Source organism: Rhineura floridana, chromosome 3 (assembly GCF_030035675.1).
Source record: "Rhineura floridana isolate rRhiFlo1 chromosome 3, rRhiFlo1.hap2, whole genome shotgun sequence".
Taxonomy (NCBI): Eukaryota; Metazoa; Chordata; class Lepidosauria; order Squamata; family Rhineuridae; genus Rhineura; species Rhineura floridana.
In genome coordinates, this window is record NC_084482.1 from 141,565,745 (window position 1) to 141,583,202 (window position 17,458).

A 17,458-nucleotide genomic window follows, 5' to 3' on the forward strand; every position below is an offset into this window, starting at 1 on the left:
AAAAAGTGGAACATAGCATTGCCCTGTCCGCCACCCACCCCGCTTGCTCGCTCGCCCTTGTTATGGTGGGGGAGTAGTGCTCCTCTTCCATGACAGGCTCCCTGCCATGGATCGCAGGGAGGGATCTGCCTGCCCACTTGCTGGCCCACCCGCTAGCTCACCCTCTGCTGGCTCCCTCACTCGTCCTCCCCCTCGCCCGCTTGCCTTTCCCCCTGCCTGCTCAATCGCTCGCTCGCCCTCTCCTCCCACTCACTCGCCCTCTCCCTACCCCCTGCTCGCTCATTTGGTGCACACACATTGCTTACCTTAAAATCTTTGAGTGTTGGCTGCAGCACTTCTATCTTTGCTGGGTCTCCATGGCACTGAGGAGCACTTTGGAGCTGATGAAGGTGTTATGCAGGTGCTTGGCATTGTCTGCCCTTTCAGCCTTTAGGGCTGCGAGACTGGCTGGCTCTCTGTTGCGTGGCGAGCCTTCTCCATTGCCCCTGGAGCTGGCACATTTTCATCATCTGACTCCAAGTCATCCAAGTCTCCATCATCTGACTCATCAACGAATCATATTCGTTTTGATGGTGGAGACTTGGATGAAGCACTTGCTGTTGATGTTGAAGTTGATGCAGAAGATTGTTCAAGGCTAGCTGTTGCTGTCAAAGGTTGTGATGGTACTTTCTTAAAGTAGGAAAACAATGAACTTTGCCTCATGACTTCCCATCTCCTTTCCCTTATAAATTCTTTATAGCATACATTACCATTTAGAAGGCTTGCATTCACTTTAGAACTTCTTTCAAAATTTGGATCAATCCTCTCAAAAGCTGCCATCCCCGTTTCTATACAGCTTATTCCAATTCCTTGGTTATTTCTCTAGGCACAGCATGACTATCATCAGGATGGGACTCCTCTTCACGAAACATCCTTCTTTGCTCTTCAATAAGAAGATCTTCGTCTGTTAGGGTCTCGTCATGAGATCAAGCAATTCTGCCACATCCTCAGGCTCACCTTCCAATTCTAATTCCTTTGCCATTTCCACAACATTTGTAGCAACTTCCTCCACTGGATTCTCAAAGCCTTCAAAATCGTCCATTAGTGTAGGAATTAGCTTCTTCCAAACACCTTTTAATGTTGTTTCTTTAACTTCCTCCCATGCATCTCTGTTTTTATACCATCCAAAATCGGGAAGCCTTTCCAAAATGCTCTTAATTTATTTTCTCTTTGCCCCGCTACTGTACTGCTGTCTAAGGCATTTATAGCCTTAGCAAAAGTTCTTCTTAGGTAATAGGATTTAGACGCTGCAATTGCACCTTGGTCCATAGGCTGCAGCAATGAAGTTGTATTTGCAGGTAGAAAAATAACATTTATCTCCTTGTACAAACCAATTAGAGCTCTAGGATGGCCAGGGGCATTGTCTGCAAGAAGTAAAACCTTAAAAGGAATGTTCTTTTCCTTGCAGTAAGCCTCACTGTAGGCTTAAAATAGTCTGTGAACCAATTTGAGAAAAGATCGCCAGTCATCCAAGCTTTTGAATTGCATTTATAATAAACAGTGAGGCTAGCTTTTGCATAGCTCTTTAGGGCCCTAGGATTTTCTGAGTGACAAATCATCATAGGTTTTAACTTGCAATCACCAGCTGCATTAGCCCCTAACAAGAGAGTTAGCCTGCTTTTGCAGCTTTGAAGCCAGGCATTGACTTCTCCTCTTTGGCAATAAAAGTCCGAGACGGCATCTTCTTCCAATATAGGCCCGTTTCGTCCATGTTGAAAACCTGCTGCTTAGTATATCCACCATCTTCAATGATCTTTGAAAGCTCATGTGGATAACTTTCTGCAGCTACTGCATCAGCATTAGCTGCTTCACCCTGCACTTTGATGTTGTGGAGATGGCTTCTGTCCTTAAACTTATTAAACCAGCCTCTCTTAGCTTCGAATTTATCCTCAGCAGCTTCCTCGCCTCTCTCAGCCTTCAAAGCATTGAAGAGACTTAGGGCCTTGCCCTGGATGATGGCTCAGCTTAAAGGCACGTTGTGACTGGTTTCATCTTCAGTACACACCAGTAAACGTTTTTCTATGTCAGCAGTAAGGCTATCACGTTTTCTTATAACTTTAGTGTTCACTGGTGTAGCACTTTTAATTTCCTTCAACACTTTCTCCTTAGTGTTCACAATTGTACTAACTTTTTGGCGAGCCAAACCTAGCTTAAGGCCTATCTCAGCCAAAGACTGCTCACTTAGTTTAATCATTTCTAACTTGTCATTTAAAGTAAGAGGCTTACGACTCCTTTTTTATCACTAATAGTACACTGAGATGCCATTGTATATTTTATATATATTACATATGTTGTACTGTATATAATATATAATATTATATATATATTATTATATTTATATATTATATATTATAAATATGAATTATATATCTATATATATATACACACAGTATATATATGTTGTATTGTATAATACAGTATAATATAATAACCTTAACCTTTGAAAGTTTGGGAAATTGCCAGAATACAGAGAGACACAGAGTGCACAAATGCTGAATTAGACTGAATCACCGACAATAAAATGGCGCCCGACACCCTTCTCAGACTCAGCTGCTGAGTGCATCATCAGAGCTTGGAAACGTTACTTTTTCAAACTACAACTCCCATCAGCCCAACTGTAGTTAAAAAAAGTAACTTTTCCAAGCTCTGACGATGAGCTCAGCAGCTGAGTCTGAGAAGGGCGTCAGGCGTCATGCCGCAAAAACACCGAAAAAGCGGAACAAGTGCTGAACATAGTGAACATGGATATAATTGAAAACTGCCACATTAGCGAAGCGCCGAAAAGCAGGGCCGTACTATATATATATCTCAAATGTCAAAAGCTAGGGTGAAGAGGTGTGTCTTCAGCATATGACAAAAGCCATACAGTGAACAGGCCAGACACACCTCAGTGGGGAGGGAATTCCACAACTTAGGGGCTCCCACAGAGAATGCCCTTTCCCTGGCCACCATCATCTGAACTTCTGAGGGCAAAGGAACTACCAAGAGGGCCCCTTCTGCTGATCTCAACACCAGACAGTGTCTGTAGGGAAGGAGATGGTCTTCCAGATATTTGGGGCTAGGGTTGCCCCAGGTCTCTGGCTTCTGCCAGGAGACTCTGGGTTTTTGGGGTCCTGTCCAGGTCTCCTTAATCTCCAGATTCTCAGCTTTCTTTTTTTTTAAAAAAAAATTAAGTTTCTAGGTGTCTGGTTCAAGGGATATACACCAACATGTCAGCCACCCCACCCGCAACTTCTATTAAATGAGCTCGTAGCTGGCTGCTCTAACCCTGCCTATTCAGGTTTGTAGCCAATAAGTGAAGTCAGGGCTGTGATTGACAAGACAGTAGCTAGACTGGAAAGGCCAGAAAACAGTTGTTTTTCCCCTGCTTATCTGAAAATCTCATAAAATGAGTATGCGTATAGCTCTCAGTCATTTTCTCTCTTGTGTGAAGGAGTCAAACAAGTTTAAATTTTCCTAGGCTGTTAAAGAAGGCAGTGTTTTGAAAACCTTCCCAATATGAAGCTTTAATCAAATACTCCCTTTTCTGTGAGTAAAGCTGCAATGCTAATCCCACATATCTGGAGTAAACCCCATTGAATTCAATAGGACTTACTTTTGAGTACACATGGTTAGAATTGTGCTGTAAATTAATGGGACTTTTGAGTGAACATAGCAAAGAATTGTGCTTGTTTTGTTAATCTTTCTTTCCCACTTCCATCCTATTTTTTAATTCAGTAAAACAGGGCTTACATAGGTATCACTGACTTTATTACATAGGAAACTAGTACTGATTTTATGTTTTTTAAAAAATGTTCTGCAATGACCAACTGGTTATGACAAATAAGCTATTATATGGGGTATGTGTGTGTGTGTGTGTGTTTGTGTTCTTCCCAACAACCCCATGAGGTAGGGCTGGTGACTGGAAACCAAGGCAGCTCACAACAAGAAATAAATCCCTTTAAAATCCAATAACCATAAAAACAAATATAAGCATTTGCAAAACCACTTAAAGTGGCATGATTTTGAATTTTGAGTTGGATGAGTGTAGTGCCAAATATTTCTGGAAGCATCTAGATGTACAAGGAGGCTTAGTATGGCATGCCTCATGGCCCCTGTGCCATAATTCATGTCTCATACCCCTGATTTATGGGATGCTTATTGCTTTTGCACACTGTCATTGCATAGTATTGGAGTTTGGAGAGCTCACAGCACAGGCTTTCTGACAAGGTTTATAATGTTCAAAAACAGGGCTTGGGAAAAGGTGTTCACTTAACCAAAACAATCCAACTTGTCTCTCATCCCTGTTTGCCAGGTGAGCTTGTTTATGGCTTTCCCAAGCTGAGAAGGGACAGTGAGCTTAATTGGTTTGCAAATGTTCTCACCCTGCTTATGTAAACAAGAATCAGAGAAAGCTTCTTGTTAGTCAAAATAAAACAGATATGCCCAGGAAGGGAGGGCATGAGCAAAGGCTGAGAATAAGTGTGACAGCTGTATTCACAGCCCAAATTGTAGCAAATGCAGGGTCAGAAGAGATAAACAAAAATCACCTGTGTGAGAACCCAGCACCTTGGGTGCTGGGAAGATAATTATCTCATAGGTATAAGGTGCCACCTCCCAGAGGGTCTATTAGGTATAAATGCAGAATCCTTGATCTGGGCAGATAAGCTTGAAGAGAAACCAGCATGACTAGAGAAGGAGCCGTAACTCCTCCCAGAGAAGAGAATCCTGGCTATTGCTGCTCAAAGGCTTTCAGCCAGTGAGGCAAATGGAAGATAAGGGCAAAGGCAGGGGGAGGAAGGGACCCATTAGCCATTAGTTTCATTTTAGTGTTTTTATTGCCAGTAAATGCCAGAAGCTGTATGGCAGCTCAATGGAAGAAGCTTGCTTCAATAAATCATTTAACTTCTTCACAGAGCTTGGAAGTAACTAGTTACAAGTAACAAATTACTTGTAATTTATTACTTTTTTGAGTAACTAGTGGGTAACTTCATTACATTTTGCTGGTAATAGAGCAAGTAGTAACTTCATTACTTTTGAGGTGTACTTGTAATGTTTCCAGCATTACTTTTACGCATTACTTGGGGGGGAGCAGGGGGAGTGTTCTGCTCCTCTGATTTGTGAATAAAAATCATGTGCTTCAAATTGGGCTTCTCTGCAGCTTTGTTCTTCCTTCATGCTTTATGGGTGCTTAGGAGGCAACGAGGGAGGAGGTGGAGAGCGAGACGGGATGGAGAAAACAATTGTTTAAAAATTGACAGGAGTGGAAGGAGAAAAGAGCTGGAGGCAATATATATATACAAAAAATGTGTGTTGGGGTACCATCATTGCTGGGGGTGGGGTGAGGGGATGTGAGATTCTGTTATGCCATTCTGTTAATCTTATGGATAAAAAAAAATATTCTACTACTCTCTCTCTGTGTGTGCTTATTTTTAATGTTGTTTTAGGCTACTTAGATATGCAGCAGCAAAGGCCAGCACCTTGTAGGCATTTTTTAAAAAAAAGTAACTAAAATGTAATTGTAGCAATTACTTTTGAGTGAAAGTAAAGTAATCAGTTATTTTCAGAGCAATTGTAATTGTAATGGTAATTACTACTTTTGGGGGGCCATGTAACTGTAATTTATTACTTTTTAAAAGTAATCTTCCAAGCTCTGCTTCTTCACCACCAGTGTGTTCACTGCCTTCTGAAATCTGCTAATCTGCTTGGTGCCTCCCCAGACTAGGCATTTACCAATACAGTGAGTGAAGTTCCTTATCAGTGCATGTTTCCCTGTTTGAGTAAGCCGCATTGAATACATTGGAACTTGCATCTGAGTAAACAAACATAGGATTGCACTATAAATATCTTTACATGTTTAAATATCTTTACAGGTTGTATAAATAATAAACATCTTTGACAGTCATGCTTATATAAATATTTCTTCAAACTATGTCCTGATAAGCATCTGATTTCACACTATGGTTGTACATTATTATTTCCTCTACATTTTAAGTGTGCCTTTCTTCCTTGGGGTGGTCATAGTTCTCCTCTGTTGTTTTCATCCTGAGGGGCAGATTAGGCTGAGAGATGGTGGGCATACACAGTAAACAATTTTAGTTATAATAAAAGTGTGCATGCAGGTTTTTTAATTACTTGCAAAAATGGCATATTATACACTTTAACTTTCAATTAATTTTTGAACAGATGTTTTAAAGGGTGTACATGCTGCACTGTTATACTTTTATAATTAAGGAGTCAAACAAGTTTAAATTTTACTGGACATTTAGAGTTCAGTTTATTTGTCTTACTCATAACCTGTTTTGAAAACCTTCCCAATATGAAGCTTTTTTGGGAGTAAATCTGCACTTCTAATTCCACATACCTGGCAGTTAACCCCATTGAATTCAGTAGGACTTGCTTTTGAGTAGACATGGTTAGGATTGTGCTGAAAATCAGTGGGACTTTTGAGTGAACATAGAAAAAGATTGTGTTGTAAATCTTTCTCTCCTCCTCCAATCCTTTTTTTAAAAGCAGTTAGGCAGGGCATACTTAGGTGTCACTGCTTTTATTTGGCAGAAAATTAATACTTTTTAAAAAATTCTGCAATGGCCCACTGGTTTTGACAATAAACTGTTATATGGGGTGTATGTATTTTTACATCTCTAGCGTGTGTGTATATGGAACAGCCCTGTGAGGTAGGGTTGGAAACCAAGGCAGCTCACAACAAGAAATAAATCCATTTAAAATCCAATAACCATAAAACAAGTATAAAACAGTTGCTTGCTTCCCTGTTTAAGTAAGCCCCATTGAATATACTGGGACTTGCTTCTGAGTAAACATGCATAGGATTGCACTATAAATATTTGTACAGGTTGTGTAAATAATAAACAACTTTGACAGTCATGCTTATTTAAATATTTCTTCATAGTATGTGTTGATATGTATCTGAACTCACACTATGGCTGTAAATTATTACAGTATTTACAAATTATTATTTTCTCTACATTTTAAGTGTGCCTTTCTTCTTTGGGGTGATCATGGTTCCCCTCTGTTGTTTTTACCCTGAGGGGCAGATTAGGCTGAGAGATGGTGCATAGCCCATGGTCACCCAGTAAACTTTGTATCTTATTTCCATTTTAGATTAATTAATTAAAATGATTTATATGGAGGCAAAGTTTATTAAGTAAATCCACACAATACATTTAAAGCACATCCAACTCGCATTTAAAGCACATGTCTTCCCCTAAAGAATCCTGGGAGGTGTAGTTTCCCCCTCACAGTTATAGTTCCCAACACCTTCAACAAACTACAGTTCCCATGATTTTGTGATGTGATTCATGTGCTTCAAATGTGTGTTGAATGTGCTTTAAATGAATGGTATGGATCTGCCCTAGGTATGATGTGCATTCATTAGTGAATTGAAAAGAACAATTTTAAAAGATACTTTTTTAAACAGAAGAAGGCTGTAGCTCAGTGGTAGGGTACATGCTTTGCATGCAGAGGTCTAAAATTCAATTTCTGGAAAAGATTATTGCCTGGAATCCTGGACAGCCAATGCTAGTTCATGTCATCAGTTCTGAGCTAGATGATACCAAATGGCCTGAGTCAATATAAGGTAGATTCTTTGTTCCTAAAAATGGAAAGAGACCCAAGGGCCATAGTGACTCCAAAATTTATTTATGTATTATGCCCTGGGCTGGGGTGCCTAGTAAACGTCGCAAGACGTCACCCTAAGAGTCAGAAATGACTCACACTACAAGTGCGGGGACACCTTTACCTTTACTTTTTATTGTAAAAAAATTTATGTACTGCCTTATTGAAAAAAAAAATTTATATACCGCTTTATTGTAAAAACATCTCAAAGCGGTTTACAGAAGGAATTGGGGGGTCTCACTCATGTCAGCAATCATGCCACAGCATTCTGCACTAACTGCAGCCCCTGGGTCAGGTTGTGCTACAGGGGGATTTCTGTGACCTTGGCTGACTGGGTGCCAGGATTTTTTAGTTTTGGTTTTTGGTTAGCAATCCTGACTTGTGGGATGCTATGTTTTCTGCCTTACTCATAGGAATCTTGTTGTGGTTAGTATGTTATTTCATTTAGGAAATCATCACTGTCTTTTGTTTTTTTTTCCTATTTGCATTTCATTTACCTTTAACTTCACTCCCTTACATCCATAAAAGCAACAACAGTGGTTCCCCACCACAGTTCAACCTCCTTAAACCCACTGATGATGCACTTGTTGGTTGCATGATGGTTTGTTTCTTGGCCAATAGTGGTAAAAGAGAATTCATACTGGGAAGTGTGGTTGCAGTTGTTGTTCCCAAGCTGCTGCCTTTGAAGGTAGACCAAACCATGTATGTTTTCTCTCTGTCAATTATTACTCACTGGAATTGGGTTGTCTGTCAAAGTGAGTTTATAGCAGCCCACAGCGTAGGCAGAAGGAGACCCAGTGTGGTGTAGTGGTTAAGGTGTTGGACTACGAATCCCCACACAGCCATGAAGCTCACTGGATGACTTTGGGCCAGTCACTGCCTCTCAGCCTCAGAGGAAGGCAATGGTAAACCCCTTCTGAATACTGCTTACCATGAAAACCCTATTCATAGGGTTGCCATAAGTTGGAATCGACTTGAAGGCAGTCCATTTCCATTTTTCAGCATAGGCAGAAAAGGTTAGAGAATCTTCTTACTCTTACTCACTTCTCATACCTCTTTCTGAAGTGAAGGGTCAAATCTGTAAGGAGGTTTTGAGCACCCATGTTAAAAGGTAGGGGCAGGGCATTCCAGCCAGGGGGTTGCCAACCGTGCTTCAATATGGATATCATTGCAGAGGATCTGTAGTCAAGCTTTATCAACAGCACAATCCAAACCATATCTACTCAGAAGAGTCCTATTGATTTCTATGAGGCTTACTCCCTTAGTAAGTGTGTTTAGAATTGTAGCCTTCAGGGGCATCCATCTTTACTTCTGACTACTCCTAACGTCTCCATAACACTAGATTCCTTTCTTCCTCCAATGGCCTTCTGGTGACTGACCTGGCCTGAGGGCACTTAAACCCTCCTTGCCAGACTTAAGTAGACTCAATTAAATGTTCCCTACCCAGGTTCCATCTTTTAGCTAAGATTTCTGTCTTAATTTCTAATTGGAGAAATGTTTTTGTTTGAATTGTATGCGCCAAGCAACTGTGGTTGATGCTTAATGTATCATGCTTAATGACATCACTAGGGCATGCCCCTGTGAGATCCCTCAGGCCCGCCCCTGTGACATAACTAGGGCCCACCCCCAAAATCTCAGAGTTTGGGATGCTTCTGTCGTGGCAACCCTATTTGGGGCCTAAGTCTTTTAGGGCTTTAGTTCCAATGACATTTCTGTAATAATGTCAGGGTCCAAATACTATGCTCTGCAAGTCCCTATACCTATTCTCCTCCTCTTCTTCCTTTTCACTTCCCTGACCTGGTAGCATGCTTAACAATGTCCCAGCACAATGAGTCCTGGAACATGTAGTTTTCAGGGTGCCTGAGCGACTTGGATGCCCTTGAGAAATTATATATACCAGAGTCCTGCCATCTCAGATGTTGACAGTGGAGTATTCAAGGTAGCAGAAAAGGCATCTTACAATTTAAGGCAAGGTAGAACCTGGGGTGGGGAATGGTGTTCATTTGTTACTTTAAGTGATTATTACAACCTGAACAAGTTGGTATTTAAACCAAGTGAACATGAACATTAGTGGTGTCACTAGTTGAGGCCATGTGAAAAAGTACAAGGAAATCACTCCCAAACTATATTGGCATACTACTTGTTCTCACTACTCTCTCTCTCTCACTTCAAACTCATTGTTAGTGAGGTGTTCAGCCTCGGTGTCATCATGCACATGTCCCTTCACTCCTTGAGCTCCACAGGTGATCATGCCATTCCAGAGGTCACCAGTGCAGGCTATTTGCAAGTAGAACAGAGGAAGTGCACCATGGCATGTGCTAGCTAATCTTCCTAATAGGAGTTAGGCTTACTCTTATTACCATGAGAAGCTAGGATGCAAGTTTGGTACAGAGTACAGCATTTGCATCTAATTTCTTTTGCACACAGACAACACAGGCATGCACCTCTATTTGGCCATTCATTAGCCCTAGCTAGAACAAAGGTACCTTTCTAACAAGCACTCTCCCTACTGGTAATCTAATCACTTACATTTCTTAACGTTAGGATCCATGGAAGTCAGATTTGCCCAGTAAGCCTGCCCCAAACTGCCCTATGGTGGGAAACTTAATGTGTCCTAGCTTCCTCATTTACATTCTTTTGGAAAACCCTCCCCTTGTCCAGCAAGTTTCTTGATATAGTTCCCCTTTGTGTTAGGTAACCGCTTCCTAAGGATATAGAACCTTTAAGTTCATGACTCCAGTGGACTATGCTGTATAATATGTCCCATGAGAACCTCCAGAACAGGTCCTTTCAATCTTAGCTTGCTTCCTAGTCCTACTTCGTCTACCAAGTCTCCTTCCTTCTTGCCTAGGGTTGCCATATTCTAGTTCCACAAATCCGGACAGGTTAATTTGCATATTATGCAATTTTTTCCAGTTATGCAAATGAAGCATATTAATAGTTGCATTATCCAGGTGTTTTGTTTTTTACCTAGTAATTATCAACAAAAACTGAAGAAATATGTGAGAAATCTTTTTTTTTTAAATGTACATTTTCAGCCTTAAATGCCTAGGCTCTAGTTTCCAACACTATTGAATATTTATTTATGTATTAAGATTTATATCCTGCCCTTCCACTGTTAAAAACAGAGCTCAGGGCAGCTTACAAATGTAATAAAAACAGGAAAAGTTTGGAACCCTTGGTGTAAGGCATCTGCCTATGTTCCTATGCTGCTCTCATCCCTCATTTAGGTGCCTGGGTGCATGCATGTGGACATACCTCTTTAGTTATGGAAAGTGATTTTTAATAATATGTTATCTACTCTAGGTCTCCAGACAGAAGGTTGCATAGGTGTTTATGGGCGTGACCATAAAATATTTTGTGAAGTTCAAGTTCTATATGACATCATTTAGTAAATGTGCTTAGGATTGCACCAATGGCATTTCCAAATAAGTACTTTCACACAGACTTTGGTTTTCTATAACACAGTGTTTGTCCAAACCTTCATACTTGGTGGGGAGCTCTACTTGCACACCTCTTCCATAAGCACATCAAGGTTGGATACACACCTTAACCAAGACACAGACAACAGGACACTCAAAACAAAAACAAAAAAGGTGTTTTGTTTTTTCTGAGAAGGAAGATCTTCCTTGGGAAGGTCTTATATTATTATTGTTGTTGCTGTTGTTGTTGCTAGCATTAACATTAAAATACCACCTTTTCTCCAAGGAGCTCAAGGTGGAGTACACAGTTCTAGCCCTTCTCATTTAATTGCCACAACAACCCTGTGACAGGTTAGGCAGAAGGGCAGCGACTGGCCCAAGATCACCCAGCAAGCTTCATGGCTGAGTAGGGATTCAAATCCTAGTCTCCCAGGTCTTTGTCCAACACTCTAACCACTATGCCACACTGGCACTCAACTTTGAAAACACACACACACAATTTCAAAGAAAACAAGACCTGCAGATAACAGGTGATCTGTTTACAGGTCTGAGCTGGCCAATCCCCCTGCCCCCCTCGCCCGCGCTTCCAAAGGCTGCCTTCACCCAAGACAGAAGGAGAGACTTTATTATCACCACTGGCCTCCTGGGAAGAGCGAGGAGCTCAAATCAGGAGGGGAGGAGAAGAGGAGAAGAAAGCAAACCATACCTCCAACTTGCTGGACAGGCCAGAGGAGGAGGAAAGTGTGTGTAAGCTGCAGATACTTTAAAGCAAAGGTTGTTGCTATGGCACAGAGCTCAGTGCTTGCACGCACGCACACACACACACACACACAAAGAGGGAAGGATATTTACTCCCTCCAGAGTATTGCTAAAGCAAAGGGAGAAGGGGATGGGCTTTTTTTGTCAGTTTCATTGTTTCTTGTCAATAGCAGGCCTCTCCTTGCTTCAGCCTGAGAACCTCAGGGTGTAATTCACACAAAACTGATTAGAGGCAAACAGAACTCCAATGCGCTTTTCGTGTTGCAAAAATATCAGCGAATTGGGTTGATACAGATTTAAAAGTGCAGTAGCTACTCTCTGCGGCTCAACACCTGCCCAGAAAATCTGGGCCACCTAATGGGTGGAAGTTAACACATGCTCTGGATGGAGGAGGAGTGAGGGGGAAGGGCACTGCCTTCCCCTGGCCTAGCCCTCACATCCTCTCCACCAGTGAGGGGGGGGGGATTGGGTGGCACTATGCTCCTCTCCCCCCAAATGTCCCACCTAGAAATGTAGCTGCCCCACCTAACAAGGAAGGCTGGCTATAGGGCTGGGTGTGGGACAGATAAAGAAGTGGTTCCTGCTGATTGGTGGTACCCTGTGCCTTTGCCTGCACAGTTTGGTTTCAAATTGTGTGGACAGAGGAAAATGGGTAACTTGATGTCATTGTGACATCAGATGATTGATAGGTGGGCAGCCCCAGCCACCTGTCAAAATATGGCCCACCGCAGGGCCGCACCCAATTTCCCCCTCTATTGTAACTGCTCTTCTATTTTTGTATAAATTGCTGCTCCTGTTTGCAATAAAATTATTTGTTTTCCCATTTAATATATTTCTGTTTTCCCATTTTCCACTGAAGTGCAAGACAACGCATCTCCATGGCATGCCATGACTCCAGGCCCAAAATCTTAAAAAGAAATCCTGTCTCTGTGGTGACTAGTCTGTATGTAATGTGTGAGGAACTTGGTAACAACAGATACTTGTAATTACCTGGAGAAAATTCAACAGAAAAAATGCCTGGAGTGAATTGAGCCTTCATAAATTCATATTCTGCTTAATATTTTAAATATCAAAGCCCCTTTGGAAAATCTGCATACAGATATTACACTTTTGGTAGTTGTATTTCTGAGGCATAATCTTGAGCATGCCTTGGAGAACTGAGTGGGAAAGGAAAGTATGAGAATGAGCCTGTGGAAAGCAGTCAGGAAGGACACAAGTAGCTCTTTATACGTGCAAAATTGAAGGTCAGTGTATGTATATGTGAGTGCATTTATTCATTTTGGTTTGTAGCCTGCCCTATCCCAAAGGTGGATAACATCATATATAATATATATAGTGGACAGAAATGGAGGAAAATGTAGGCAAATATAACCCTCTGTCTTCACCACATCTCCTGCCCCACTATACTCCTGTTTCCTTCCTGCCCAACCTGCTTGCTCCCTATTCCCAGCCCATATTCCCTTGTATGTGGGTCCAGTTCAGTCATACCAAATTCTTTCCCAAATGCATTCCTCCAACATCTACCTCATCCTGCTTTTTTTGATTGGTTGCAAATCTGTGTATTCATTTTACAAAGTATAGTAACTGATTTACCTCTATGTCAGACGGTCTTTGATTGCAACTTTCCTTGCACATTAATATTGCTTTACTATTTTTAGAGGATTTTTTTTTTTACGGTTTATTTTTTTTACAATTCAGCATGTTATTTGCAGTGTGCATTGTAAAACTGCACCGGTTATATTATAATTAGTGTGCATGGAGACCTCTGTGTTGGCTGCATCTTCCCATGCATATTGTAGAACTTTCTGTCCTATGCTTTTAAATATTGCATTTGATGTATTTTATACATAGTTAAGGGCACCAGAAGTATGCTGAACTACATAATTTGTTTTTTGTTTCAGTTACAAAGATGAATAATGAACTTGAAAATCCTAAGTAAGTAAATAATTTCCCAGGCTATATGCTGATTTGTTTCAGCATATGATATGCTAATATATACAATGAGGACATTGAAGGAATTTTAATTAGCTTGTAATCTATCATGGCCTCAGTACATGATGATGAAGACTTGTGTTTACTAGTGCCCATCTAAAGTTGCCACATCCTGGCCAGGGGGAATCTTGGTAACAAAAAGAGTGTGGTTTGGACAGATCAGATGGCAATGGCAGTTCCATGTCAGTGGGGCAGTGGAATCCACTCTGGGTTTTTGTCCAGACTTTCAAGGAGCTGCCCCCCACTGACATGGAGCCACCAGCCCCCATCGTCAGATGGTCATGGGAAAGAGGTTGTAAAGCTGTCATCCACTTCTTATTCAATATTTTACCAATAAGCAGGGTTGACATTTTTCTAGCATGCAGGCTGGGCAGCTTGGGGAGCCGAAATGTTGGCGGCCCACACTAAGCTTTCCCATAGTCATTGGCAGATGACCCGTTTCCTTGTCATTTCCACCTAACAGTCTTTTATTGTATTATAGTGTATTTTATTGTATTGATGTACGTCGCCTAGAGTGGCTGTTAATTCGGCCGGACAGGCGACTCAAAAATAAAAATTTATTTTATTATTTTATTATAACAGCATAAAGGATTGGCACAGTCTACACTTCATTACAGAACCTGCATCAAGTCACTTTGTGGGGAAAAGAGTATCTCATTAGACTCATAACAGTAACACAACAAGTAAAGGAAGTCATGTTGGCCCATAAGAACATTTCCAAAGTCTATGTTAGGACAACAGCATTATTAGTCCAACCAAAATCACAAAATAGTGGGCAAGCTTTTGAATTTTCCAAAACTCTTAATCAGGCTAGATAGTAAACAGCAATAGAGAGGGGGGGGAGAAGAGAAATTTTGGGGTTGATGTCGAAGCCATGGAGTCTGTATCTGGTTTGACTTCTTATTGGCCGAAAACCTGAAAGGGCAGGGATTAGAGCAGAATTTAGAGCAACTCATTAGTTGCATGGGGCAGCTGAATTTTTTGTGTATATCTCTGGAACCAGACCACCTAGAAACTTAACTTTTTTTAAATGAAAGCTGAAAGTCCAGAGATTAAGGTGACTCACCTGGAGACCCAGAGGGAACCCCCCAAAACTGGAGTCTCTCTCTGGATTGACAAGGAATTATAGAGCCAAAATGTGGAGTTGAATTGACTGCCTTCAAGTCAATTCTAACTTATGGAGACCCTATGAATAGCTTTTTCATGGTAAGCAGTATTCAGAGGCGGTTTACCATTGCCCCCCTCTGAGGCTGAGAGGGAGTGACTGGCGCAAGGCTCAGAGACGTGCTTTTTCCTGCTTTTCTGAACATCTCACAGATCGAATAAGTAAGCTTTCAGTTTTTTCTCTCCTGTGTATAGGAGTCAAACAGGTTTAAATTTTGAAGAGGGCAGTGTTTTGCAAACTTCCCAAATTGAAGCTTTAATCCTCTTTCCTCTTCTCTCAGGCATTTTAACAGCATTTTAATAACATGTGTTTTTAACTTGCTTATCTGTTTTTATGGGTTTTAATGGTTTAAATTTGTATACTTGTTTTTAATGTTTTTAATTGCTGTAAACCGCCCAGAAAGCTTCGGCTATGGGGTGGTATATAAATGCAATAAATAATAGTAATAGTAATAATAATCCAGTGCTTGCTTTTCCAGAGTAAACACACCCAGAGTAAACCCCATTGTATTCAACAGGATTTCCTTTGCCCCCACACAAAGAAGACTCGTGACACCAAACTGGTATAATGTTATATTTATTAAAATATAACATCCTAAATCCAATGCAATACAGCCAATTATTCAAATCTATATATTTTCGGGCGGGTAAGGCTAAACCTAACAACGAGGGATTACACCCTCACCTTCTTAAGGCATCACTTCTCATCATCACGTGACTCCATAGTCAAGGACGTGGGTGAATTCCTCCCTCCTTGCTCTTGGAGCCAGCTGTGTGGTTCCAACCCCCACACCATGGCCCCGCCGTACAGTGTTCACCATGATGCGCAAGCAGGTCCCACAAGGACACAACACAGATCCCCACCGGACACAAAGCCCTGATGGTTCCCTAGGGAGTGCCCCTTTTTCATGATGCCTTAACTACGTAATTTTTAACCCCCATATACCTCACCTGCCCGAATTCTATGCCAGCCAAAGCAGACGCATCCCACACAACCGAGGAGCCAATTGAATTAAACCCAAGCAGTATGGAGTAGGCAAAACCAAAGGGATTCTGAAATCAGGGTCCCCCCCCCAAAATTCCTACTCGGCCCCATTCAGGCGACCAACAAAGCCCATACTGACAAGGGAGGGAGGGTGGGTGCCGCGAGGCGAAAAAGGCAAGAGCGGGAAGAACGGAGCAGCCTTATATCTGCTGCCCAGCGCCTTCCCTGATAGGATGATTGATCTCACGTGGCTCCTAGCACTTGATTCGAGAATGTTCCCAAGTCTTCCCTGTAATTATAGTGGAGGCAAATACGCCCCTAATTAGGAACGACATTTGAGTTGACATGGTTAGGATTGTGCTGTGAATTGATGGGACTTTTGAATGAACATAGGAACATAGGAAAGAATTGTACTTGTGTTGTATATCTTTCTCTGCCCCTCCAATCCTATTTTTAAAGCAATTAGGCAGGACTTACTTATCACTGTTTTTATTATGGAGGAAACTAATACTGATTTTTGTTTAATGTTCTGCAATGATCAACTGGTTTTGACAATAAACTATTATATGGGATGTATGCATTTTTATATCTTCAATGTGTGTGCGTATATGGGAATTTTTCCAACAACCCTGTGAAGTAGGGTTGCAGTCTGGAAACCAAGGCAGCTCACAATAAGAAATAAATCCCTTTAAAATCCAATAACCATAAAAACAAGTATAAACAGTTGCAAAACAGCGTAAAGTGGCATGATTCTGAATTTTGGGTTGCGTGAATGAAGTTGTTTATCCTTGAGGTTGCAGTTCTGTCCCTGTTTGAGTAAGCCCCACTGAATACATTGGGACTTGCTTCTGAATAAATAAAAGTAGGATTGCACTATAAATATATTTACAGATTGTGTAAATAATAAATATACTTGATAGTCATGCTTATACAAATATTTCTTCATTTATCATATTTTTGGTTTTTGGTTAGGAATCCTGACTGGTTGTGAGATACTTAGTTTTCTGCCTTACTTGTAGGAATCTTGTTGTAGTTGGTATGGTATTGCATTTAAGAAATCGTCACTGTCTTTTGTTCTTTTTCTATTTGCGTTTCATTTACCTTCATCCTCACTCCTTTTTATCCAAAGAAGCAACAACAGTGGTTCCATGCACTCCATTCAACCTTCTTAAACCCACTGATGATGCATCTTGTTGTTTGTTTCTTGCCCAATAGTGATAAAAGAGAATTCACATATTTGGAAGTGTGGCTGCAATTGTTGTTCCCAAGCAGCTGCCTATGAAGGGAGACCAAATCATGTGTGCTTTCTCTCTGTCAGTTATATTCACTGGAATTGGGTTGGCTGATAAAGTGAGTTTATAGCAGCCCACAGGGGAGACAGAAAAGGGTACTCAGACCTCTTTCTGAAGTGAAGGGTCAATTCTGTAAAGAAATTTGGATATTAAATGGTAGAGGCAGGGCATTCCAGGCAGGGGGCTGCAAC

At 41.2% G+C, this 17,458-nt stretch overlaps 1 protein-coding gene and 1 pseudogene across 11 annotated transcripts in view; one reads left to right on the plus strand and one right to left on the minus strand.

Moving 5' to 3' along the window:
* FBLN2 (fibulin 2) overlaps positions 1-17,458 on the plus strand; it is a 266,919-nt gene that overhangs the window by 61,337 nt on the left and 188,124 nt on the right. For 4 of the 11 annotated variants that reach the window (XM_061618163.1, XM_061618174.1, XM_061618175.1 and 1 more), the window contains exon 2: positions 13,736-13,769. The exons of 4 other annotated variants lie outside the window; for them this stretch is intronic. The gene's annotated coding sequence lies outside the window, so the exon portion shown is untranslated. Of the gene's footprint in view, positions 1-11,785; positions 11,823-13,735; positions 13,770-17,458 lie in introns of those variants that run through there. 3 more of the 11 variants (XM_061618166.1, XM_061618165.1, XM_061618169.1) reach the window with 3 other exon arrangements.
* LOC133378801 (tigger transposable element-derived protein 1-like) lies at positions 556-9,460 on the minus strand (annotated as a pseudogene).